Here is a 12,168-nt window from a genome sequence, read left to right as displayed (position 1 = left end):
GATTTGGTAATCGTCGAGTTGAATTCAAGTTTAGTGATACTAGTGCCTACCTATCCCTTTAAAAAATGGAAAAATTTCTATTTTACATCTGCTAAAATATATAAATTCATAAGTTAATACATGGTAACTAGAGGTGCTCATGGGCCGGGAGGCCCGGCCCGGCCCGATGGCCCGCCTGAAATATGGGAGGGTTTGAGTAAAAATATAGGCCCGAAATATGGGCTTGGGTAAAAAAATGAGGCCCGTTTAGAAAACGGGCCGGGCCTCGGGCACCACTTTTTTGGCCCGGGCCCAGCCCGGCCCGATATAATAAATATATTTATTTTTAAAATTTTTTTAATTTTAAAATATTTTTAAAATACTTTTTTTATTTTTTAATTTTAAAAGTACTTTTTAAATTTTTTTAATTTTTAAAATAAATTTTTTGTATTTATTAAAAAATAGGTTGGGCCGGGCCAGGCCCAGGCTTATGATTTTTTTCCTGGGCCGGGCCTGGGCAAAATTTTAGGCCCATATTTCGGGCCGGACCGAAATTTTTTATGGGCCTGGCCCGAACCCGGCCCGACCCATGAGCACCTCTAATGTTAACACTATAGTTTGGCCCTCCAAAAAATAATAAATTTTGATTTAATTCTTCAAAAAACTATAAAAACATAAATCAAAATGTAACGATGAAATTATATTTTAACACCCATATAAATATATAGCATAATCCTAGCTCTCCTAAAAAAATTCTTGGCTTCCCCCAAAGTAATACTCGGCTTGAACAACTCACAGTTTTATTGAACTTTCCATTATATATATTGAATATTTTTATATTATTAAATTACATTACTACACTTAAGATATATTATTGACCCTAAGTTTAATTATCAAGCTAAGCTTAAACTTCAATACGCATAAGTTTAATCAAGTTCAAATCTAAAAATAAATTATAGAAGGAACTTAACCTAAATATAAAACTCTAAATTTCTAGTCAATTTCAAACCTACTAATATTTAGACTTTGGTTCCACTCTACCATAGCCCTATTCTAAAGAAGGAAAGGACTGGTAGAGGCTCCCGGAGTTTATTATGGATTTGACCATGCAATTATTGTGGTGAGACGTGAGACGTGAGACTAAATGTAACAGCCTGATTTTCAGTGATGTCGGAAACAGTGGTTCGAGACCATCTAGAAAATAAGCTCGTAAATTTATATTATTTAATATTTATGAGCCAAATGTGGTTTTTAAAATAATTTTAAATTAGTAATTTGTGTATTATAAGGTTTTATTAGGTTAAGTGATTCAGAAAAGAGGTATCGAGATCACGGTCCTATAAACCAAGCCGTAAATATTTTTATAAATATTTACGGGCTGTCATTATGGTAGTATTAAAGTTTCGTTAGAAAATTTTAATGTTTTGGTAGTTAATTAATTAAAAAGAACTAAATTGTAAAATGTGCAAAACTTGCTAATTAAAGAAATAGTGATTAAATAGCCTAAATAGTAAATAAAGAAGGACTAAAAGGGAATTGGACCCACATGGGATGGCTGAGGCGGCATAAGCATAGAAAAATCAAGGAATTGATGTGAAATAAGGGCAAAATTGTAATTTTCTTCTAAATTTAAGTGAAATAAAAGGGAAATTTAAATTCTAGACATTTTCATCATCATTTTTCAGTAATAAAACATCCATTAAAGAGGGTTTAAGCTGGTTTTTTAATATTTGCTTCATGTAAGTTTAGTTCTTGCTCTTTCCTTGAAATTTTTATGTTTTGAGACTTTTACAATTGGGTCCAACTAACCATTTCATTAGTTTTTGATTTTGTTGAAAGTTTTGGAAGATACCATTGATAAGTTTATATGATTTTAGTTATTAGATGATGAAATTGAGATGTTGATGGATATTTAAAGGTATTTTATTAAAGGATTTTGGATGAAATCATGATTTAGAGATTAAATTGAAAAGTTGTTGAATTCATGGAAAATTCTGAAATTTCATGGAATTCATAGGCTGATATTGATATATATGAAAATATCTAGGCTTGGGATAAGGATTAAATTTCATGAATTTCATTTTCCGAGCCTAGGGATGAAATCGTCATTAATTAAAAGTATAGGGGAAAAATGGTAATTTTGCCTAAGATGTGACTTGGATTGGATTGAATGTAAATTGTATTAAATTTATATTAAATTTACTCCTATAGATCTGGATAGATGAAAAACGTAGTTTACAAGTCACGAACAATTGTCGAGGTAAGTTCATGTAACTTAATTGTGTATATTTATATACTTATAATGAGTGTTGAATATGTAAATTGTGAAAATGTCATATATGTGTATGTAATTGATTTCATAACTAAAAATCTCTGATAGATAAACAAGTCCCGTTTGGATAATGAGATTTGATGGATACAGGGTTCTGTTTCCCGAAATGGTAGTGGTCCTGCATATGTTGCGGACATACCGTAGCTCGAAAGAGTCCCGTTACAAGCCCTTTCAAGCTTTCTGTTATAGTGTTCTTGCGAGCTTCCTGTTAATAGCTCTTCGGAGCATCCCGATCAGTTGTGACCCTACATGTGTTGTGGTCACACCGCAGCTCTTATGAGCGTCCTGTTATATGGCTCTTCGTGAGCTTTCAGATTAAAGGCTCTTTATGAGCTTCCCGTCAGTGCTCGCTTGAACTTCTCGTTATATGGCTATCAGGTGCTTCCCGTTAATTGCTCTTCCTACCCGTTGATTGCTCTTCGGAGCTACCCGTTATAGGCTCTTTGTGAGCTTCCTATTATATTGCCCAGATAAGTTTCCTATTACAAGGCTCAATGAGCTTCTCGTTATAGTGCTTGAGAGAGAGCTTTCTGATTAAGTGCTCATAAAAGCACTCTCGGATATGAATTGATAGATTTATAGCATTGTACACTTCAGGTGTACTACCCAAGTATCCATCGAGATTTCGAATGATTTAACGGGTGAAATTCTGACATGAGAACATGTGAAATCAAAATGAAACTATTATCTGTATATGCATGAAATACTTGGAAACTCGATACCTGATGAGCTCATCCTTATTCTTGTTATTCACATAAAATACATGACTAACATGTTTGTTGAGGTTATATGTGTTAGGCTAATTGCCAAATTGCTTTTGGATGTATTATGCATGTTTATTATATAAGTAAATGAATGGTAAATTAATTTCCTGTTATATGAACTTACTAAGCATTAAGTGCTTACTCTGTTTTATTTCCTCTGTTTTATAGTACTCGGAGGCTTGTAAAGGTTAGAAGCTGGTCAGAGCTACATCACATTATCCCCTGGACTTTTCGGTATAAATAAATAGTAAACTAATTTTGGTAATAATGGCATGTATAGGTTAAATGTTACCATTGATGGCAATGTAATGTTTGTTGAAATTAGCCATTGGAATGGCTATTAAATTATATGTTTTGATATGTAAATAGTCTTAATATGCTTGATGGGTATGTTTAAAGGGTTGAATGAGGAAAATCATATAAGTATATTGGATATTAGTTTATGATAGTGTATTTGGTAAAACATACTTATAAGTATTAGGCTATCTTGGTAAGTTGGACATTTGATCATAGGTACTAATATATCATGCATAAGACTTGGTTTTGACTTGGTTTAAATGTCTTGAATTGGTTGGTGAATGTGTTTAAGTGTTTATGTAGGTGGGAGATGAAATTAGGTGAGGAATAAGGCTTGGAAATGACCTTATTTTGTCCACACGGGTAGAGACACAGGCGTGTCACACGACCTAGCAAATGGGCGTGTGTTCTGGCTGTGTGTCCCCTGCATCTTAAAATTTCAAATCAGAATACTCAGAATTGATCACACGGGCGTGTGGCTTGGTCGTGTGACCCCTGCACTTAAATGTATTGCAAGTCAGTGAGTTACACGGGATGGGGACACGGTTGTGTGCCCTACTTCAAATACCACACGGCCTAAGACACGGGTGTGTCACTTGGCCGTGTGGCTCACATGGCCCGACCACACGGGCATGTGTCCCCTGCACCTTGGAAAATTTTGAAATTTCGCGAAAAATTCTCTGAGTTTTCGATTTAGTCCCGATTCGATTCTAAAGTGAAATTTGAGCCTCGAGGGCTCTCATAAGGGACTTTATGAATAATATTCGACATGAATGTTAAATAATAATATGATATGTATGTATTTAATCTGTTTATTTTGGTAATACTCTATAACCCTATTTCGACGACGGATACGGGATAGGGGTGTTACAGTAAACTTGAGATAGATGATTCTACTGCCAATTGTGTTTCATTTATGACCAAACTTTTACATGTGTGATATACATGTCTATCATTTTCTATGCACCAGACGAATGTTTAATACTAGTCTAGAGTTTGGTGATTTTTCATGCAATAAGAAGTAAATGTGAATTAGCAAGGAAATAAAATTAAAATTTGGTAAGATTGGTTTACATATTTAATCTCACAAAGAAATATGTGATTAATTTGTAATAATTGGAAGAGGTGGGGAGCCTACAACCTTGACTGACCTCACCAATGTGTGATTGGATTTGGAGTGTGGCTTAAGGATTGTGGGACCAATCATTCCCACCTTTATTTGGAAGAGAATAAAATTGTGGAGTGCAAAGTGAAACCAAAGGGCAATATTTTGGTATGGAAGGAACAAAATCAAAATAAATATATGTTAATATATTATAGGTTGCTGTCAAAATCTACAAAATTTCTTTCAATCACTCGTCTATCTAGATTTGTAGGGCACTTATCTAAGCTTCCCTTTTGCTCCAAGTCGTTGGAAAAGATTCAAAATGTTTCCACTTTTCCTTTAATTATTATTTGTAAATATGATCCTATATACACACACCCCCTTCTATCCCAAATGCAAAAAGGAGTCCCTTACTACTTTAAGTCTTGTTTTGTGGGTTTGATTAAAGGGGTAATCTTCTTCTTTTTAAAGTATGGTCAAGTTCCTTAAGAATATTGGTCTTTCTTATGATGGAAAAGAACCCACCATCATTTTCTCCTTTTTAATTATTAGGGATAGGGTATATTAATTATTCAACCCTTCCACTAATTATACTTTCTATCTCAAACCTTGCTCTAAATCCTTTTCATTAATCATGTTTATGGATTGAATCGGGTTAAATCTCTTTCACGATATCAATATATAACTATTTAAACTTAGCTGAAAACATGGGTCTTCGCTTTTACCTAAATCTATTTTTATTTGTATATGACAAATTCAAAACATAATCAAATATTAGAAATTTTCTTATATCAATAGAAAATATAATATTCCTATATTTTAATTCTTTTATCTAAATTTTCACACAAATTATCTAAAAGTAAAACGATGTCTTAATTTCCTCCCAAATTGATATTTCTTAAGAACAAAATAATTTAATCCGTGAATAACTAAAATAATTAATTACAGCCTCAATAATTTCTTCTGAGTTTAGAGTAGGCAATAAAAAAAAAACAAATCCACGTGTCAAATTTTAATTGATACATATAAATTAAAATTTGCACCTAATTCCTACCTAATAAAAAAACAAATAAAATTTCTTGAAACCCCCCATCGTCGTTGCTACTTTTCATTTTCCCCTTGAGATTTTCAATTTATATATCAAACTTCCCTATGGAAGCCTCAAAGCTATAAGCTCCTTGATTTACCCAAAATTTCTTTATGTTTATCTTTGCCGTAGCTTCTTCTTGCCCCAAAATGAGGAACAAATTCTTAGGGGCGGCCCTTCATCCCTTAGATGGAAAGGCTAAAATCTTAAAACGCTCTTATAGGTTGCACATTTTCAAACTTAGTTACTTACGGAATTTAAACCCCAGTTCTTCCCTTAACTTAGGGTTTTAGCAATGACGATGGGTTGGGTTTTGGGGTTTGGGAAATTTTATTTATTCTTTTAGTGTAAAATTTAATTTTTATGTACCACCAAGACTTCACATGGATTTGCTTTCTTTTCTTTTTCCTGATTGGGGGAGAGATTTAATATGTAATTATTAATTTTTCTTAATAGGTTTATAAATTGTAGAGGATTAGTTATTGGACTCCTTCTAGTAAATATCTTGAGAAATAAAAATATATTTTTTGAGAGAAATGAAAATCTTGAAATTGAGAATATTAAGTTGCTTTTTTTTACTTTATTTAATTAATATCATGATAATATTTTGTAATAATAATTTTATAAATTAATTTGATGTATTTTAATCTAGTTAGTTTTCAATATTAATATATATTTTCAATTAAGTATTATAAAATTAAGGACATTTACAAATAAATTTAATTTAATTAATAATTTGCATAAATTCTACAATTATAATTCTAAAGGTTGTTATTATATTGTATTAAAATTATTTCTTATATATAATAATATCATTTTACTATTATTTGATGGGAAATTATTTCATTCACAAGCATGCCTATTTTTGTGATTATTGAGTCATATAAATAGTTATGAGGGCAAATTCAATCTTTTTTAGGGTTGAGATTAAGTTGCATATTTTTATGAGAGTTAAAATACAATTTCATCATCACATTGGTTTATATCTTTAGAATGACTGAATTAAAATTCTAACATTTTGAGACCAAACAATAATTTTATCAAATATTAATTTATAAATTTATAAATTTTAAAGAACTAAAGTAATAATTTTTCATTTTAAGAGGCGATAAGAGATGCACATGGTTTTAGTTTAAATATTTAATCTTATATTGATGAGGTAAAATTGTTTTTATGCACTTGATAGAAATTTAAGTTCTTATATTTGATAGCTTTAAACATATCCTTTACTTTTAACTTTTTTTTTTTTAGGATTAAAATGGAGAATACATCCTTAGAGATGAATTTGGTAGAAACAGAAGATGTTGAAGAACATTCAAGTCCTTAGAGATGAAGATACAATAGAACATGCTATCCAACAATCAATGATTTTGACTATATCACAACCATATGTTGGCATGGAATTTGAGTTGCAAAATGATGCACGGTGTTGACACCATTTTTTTGATAAAACAGGGTCGACTTGGGTTTTGAAAACGAAAACGAAAATGGGAGTCGCCACTAATCTTTTTTGATAAGGTGTGATTGGATCACCTTGAAAAGTGGTTGTTTTTAATAAATGATTTGATTTTATTAAAACAACGATTTTGGTCCACAAAATTCAGAAAAACGGGTTCGGGAGTCGGTTACGTACGAGGAAGGATTAGCACCCTCGTAACGCCCAAAAATTGGTACCTAGTTGATTAGTTAATGTCTTAATGTCGAAAATTGAAAACTTTGAAGAATTTTAAAAATACGATCCTTGTATTAAAATATTAAAAATTTTCGGGAAGAGGGGGCATATTTCACGTTAATTGAGAAAGAGAATCATATCCAATAAGTTAGGACACAATGTCTCGAATTCCTGATACGCGAATGAATGCTAAAAATTTACTTATTTAAAAGATATTTAGTTATCTCGGATTTAAAAAAAAAAGGATCAGGCCCAGTAAGTTAAGACTTGATCTTTTCTTAATTTTCGAGATCGTTTAAATATTAGGTTTTGAAAAGATTCGTGTATTTAGATTTATTGTGAAAGTCGAAACTTAGTAAGTTAGGGTACGACCTTCTCGAATCTAAACACACGAAAGGCCATTTATTTAGAATAAATTTTGACATATTGAGTAAAATAAAGCATGATGTCGTGATAAAAAGAATACGAAAACAAATGACATTATTGATATACATAGCAAAATAATAATGAATACGATAGTGTAAGGATAATACGAGCAACAACAATGAAAATAAGATAAAAAAAGGATAAATCAATTACATACAAAATAACAAGTACATAAATAAAATTGAAACATTCTTTTAAAATAATACTGAAAATGTAAATAAATAAGTAAACAAAATGAATAAAATTATAAAAGATATATATATATATATATATATCAAAATTTGAAAATAATAAAAATATATACAAGTAAATAATGATAATTTATATATATGTTTAAAATATATTAAAAAATATGGATGTAAATATGTATATACAAATTAGAAAGTATAAAAAAATATAAGTATGTACATATAAATATATATATATATATACTTATAAAATTTAGAAAATATTTATATAGATAAAAGTATATATATAAATTATAAAATATATAAAAATATGAGTTTGTATGTATATATAATTAAATATAAAAAAGCTATATAAATGAGTAACTAATAATAAACATGATAATAGCAATAACAATATAAATAATAATAATAATAGTGAAAATAATTATAACATTATTTAAAATCAATTAATTTATTAGCAAAATATAATAAAAAGGGACTAATTTGACCTGAAAACGGAACTTTGGGGGGAATCCGAAAATAAAATAAAAATTGGGATCTTTCTGAACGCGCGCATAACATGAAGGGACTAAAAGGGAAATTTTCCCTTCCCCACAAGAACGGCGCCATTCAAATAAGGACTAAACTGTAAATGCGAAGAATTATGAGGTAAAATTGAAAAATCCTAAAGTACTTGATTGAAAAACCATTAAAAAGCGGAGGAACTAACAGGGTAAATAACCCAAAGCTTAAAAACACGCGGATCCCCTGGAGCGAGTCGAGTTGACCAAAGGGTTAAGTCAAAACGGCGTCGTTTTGGTGCCTGAGAAAGCTGCCCAAAACGACGTCGTTTTAGAAGCCTATTTAAGTCAAATTTTTTTCAAAAATTTCATTTCAGCCCTCTTTCTAAAAAAAATTGAAAATCCTCTCAAAACTCTCTCCCTCTCCCCTGAATCTGGCCACGACGCCGACGATTGTGCACTGCGGTGTGGAGTCCAAAATTTTTTTTCGATGCAGCCCTTCACCCTCCGAGTACTTCGGCAATGGCGAAAAGGTAAAAAAAAACTTCCTTTTTCTTTTGTTATTTAATATTTTGAAATAAAAAAATAAAGAAAAAACGAAAAAAAACAACTTTTGAATCTTTTCTTTTTTTGAACCGTTTTCTTTTATTATTTCCCCAAAAGAAAAATCCCCCTGTTTACAATGTTTGATATGGCTTTATAGCCATTTTTTTACAATATTTAAATCTATTCTTGTCATTTCCCTGCAGGCAAGTGGACAACGGCGGTGGCAGAGATCAGGTGGCGGTGGCAGGAATTGGTGGCTGCTAAAGCGGCGGGGTGGTTAGCCAGCAGGCCCTAGGTGCGGCGCACCTAGGGTTAGGGTTTGTTGTTTTCTGCTATTGGGTGTTGGGATAGGGTTTTTGAATATTGGGCTATAAGTTTTCGGCTTGGGGTATTGGACCTGGTTTTATTTGGTGAGGCCCGGGCTAAATTTGGGTTGTACAGCTGGCCCTCTTTGCTTCATTGTCGTGTAACGGGAATGAAGCAAAGACTAAAAAAGACTAAATTTTCCCGGTCTCGTCGAGTCTTGACTTCTCTTGACGCTTCTCTTCAAGTAACTTTATTTCAATACACTATGTCTTGTTGCTTCAATCCACTCTATTACACTTTTTGTAGCTTCAATCTTCTTTACAGCAACTTCAGGAGGATGAGGTTTTGTGGTTTTGGTCTGCTCCACTGCAACTTCAGGGAGATATGATTGTGGCTCTTCGAGAAAACATTTGCTATCTTCAGTCTGCTACACTGCAACCTCAGTGAGATAACACTGGATGCGATCTGCTCTACTGCAACTTCAGAGAGATAAGATCTGTGGTTTTAATCCACTCCACTGTAACTTCAGGGAGATAGGAATGACTTCTTCTGTCTGCTCCAATGCAACTTCAGAGATATGAGACTTGCCGTTTTCAATCTGTTTGTCGGGGAAGTAAGCTTCACTGTTGTGGCTTCAATCTTTTTAACTACATTGTCGGGGAAGCAAGATTCGCTGTTATAGCTTCAATCTGTTCCACTACACCGCTAGGGAAGTAAGATTCGCTGTTGTGACTTCAATCTTTTTAATTGTAATGTCGGGGAAGCAAGATTCACCGTTGTAGTTTCAATAAGTTCCACTGCACCGCCAGGGAAGTAAGATTCGCTGTTGTGACTTCAATCTTTTTAATTTCAATGTCGGGGAAGCAAGATTCACTGTTGTAGCTTCAATCTGTTCCACCGCACCGCCAGGGAAGTAAGATTCGCCGTTGTAGCGTCAATTTTTTAATTGCAATGTTGGGAAAGCAAGATTCGCTGTTGTAGATTCAATCTGTTCCACTGCACCACCTGGGGAAGTATGATTTGCCGTTGTGGCTTCAATCTTTTTAATTGCAATGTCGCGGAAGCAAGATTCGCCGTTGTAGCTTTAATCTGTTCCATTGCAGCGCCAGGGAAGTAAGATTCGCCGTTGTGGCTTCAATCTTTTTAATTGTAATGTCGGGGAAGCAAGATTCACCATTGTAGCTTCAATCTATTCCACTACACCATCTAGGGAAGTAAGATTCGCTGTTGTAGCTTCAATCTTTTCAATTGTAATGTCGAGGAAGCAAGATTCACCGTTGTAGCTTCAATCTGTTCCACTGCACCACCTGGGAAAGTGAGATTCGCTGTTGTAGCTTCAATATTTTAATTGCAATGTCGGGGAAGTAAGATTCGCCGTTGCAGCTTCAATCTGTTCCACTGCACCGCCAGGGAAATAAGATTCGCTGCCTTCGATCTGCTCCACTACTGCTTAGGGAGACAGGATTTACAATCTTCGCCCTACTCCACTACTGCTTAGTGAGATAGAATTGGTGGTTTAAATCTGCTTCCCTACTACCATTTGAAAGGTAAGATTCACCGTTTTTGATCTGCTCCACTATTGCTTAGAGAGACAGGATTTACAATCTTCGACCTACTCCACTACTGCTTAGGGAGATAGGACTGGTGGTTTAAATCTGCTTCCCTACTACATTGAGAATATAAGATTCACCGTCTTCGATTTGCTCCACTACTACTTAGGGAGACAGGATCTAAAATCTTTGACCTATTCCACTGCTGCTCAGGGAGATAGGACTGGTGGTTTCACCGATCTGTTTTGGGGAACATAACCTGTAGAATCCACTCCATGGGCTTATTTATGCCTAGTGATTAGAATATTATGATCGGAATGAATCAAAAGCTCCTATCTAAATGTGAGTGCATGAATGCAAAATGTCATGAAAGTGACTCCTTAATGTTCGAGTTGTTATTGCTCATTATTCAATAAGGCTTTATTGCCAACACGTCAGAATGCTATCTTGTTCGGTTGGTAATACTCATATCTTATTAACCGGATTGCCCCCACTGTAATCTTCAAGGTTCGATCCACTGTACTTTTGGGATAAAAGATTTGAACCATCTTCCTCCCATTGAGTATAAAATCTGGCTCTTTCCTAATCCTCTCCTACTGCAATTCAGGGATGCAGGATCTGAATCTCCTTGGTCTCCTACACCATTCCCAGGGTGTCGTACCAAATATTTATGCACAATTGCAGAATTTTCTTCTCCGAAAAAACCTCTTCTTATCACTCGGTGATCCTTGCTTGTTTGTTCATTGAAGCTTTGTCACCACCACGACATCTTGTCATTTTGTTCAATCAATGTTTGGACAAAAAAATCCGAGAGGATAGTCTTAACTTAGACTCTTCCTTCTTAGATATTTCACCTTTAAACTTGGTGTTTTCTAAACAGTAGTCCTGTTTCAGGTTCCTATATTATTTAGAAACTTCTAGAGTAATATGCAAAACTTCCATTGTGAAAGTATTATTAGTCCATTAATCATTATTCCAATGCAACATGCTTGCAAAAGATCATAATGATGGATAAAATAGAATTGATTCGGGAGCATAGGTCGAAATAAATTATCAATGATAGCAAGAATAAGAGAAATTGATTGAAACATGTATCTTGAAAAAGAAAGAAGTATTCCAAGAACAACAAATTCAATATATAAATAGTATGAAAGTTACGTGCCCCAGATATCGCAGCTTGAACTTCTCTGTACAAACTTTCTGAAGACCTTTCTGAGTTTGACATGTGTTTAGGAGATCTATAGTATTTTATCGATGCCTCAAGACGTCGTCTACCCTTTTCTATTGATTCAGGTATAGCAAGATCACCACATGCCCCAATCTGATCAAAATTTGAGCTACTTTGATCACATTATATCCCACTCTGGTCAAAATTTGAGCCGCCCTTTTCGGGTTTTCAACTCAAATCCCCTTTAG

This window comes from Gossypium raimondii, chromosome 12, assembly GCF_025698545.1.
Source record: "Gossypium raimondii isolate GPD5lz chromosome 12, ASM2569854v1, whole genome shotgun sequence".
Lineage (NCBI taxonomy): Eukaryota > Viridiplantae > Streptophyta > Magnoliopsida > Malvales > Malvaceae > Gossypium > Gossypium raimondii.
Note: the sequence above shows the minus strand (reverse complement) of the source record.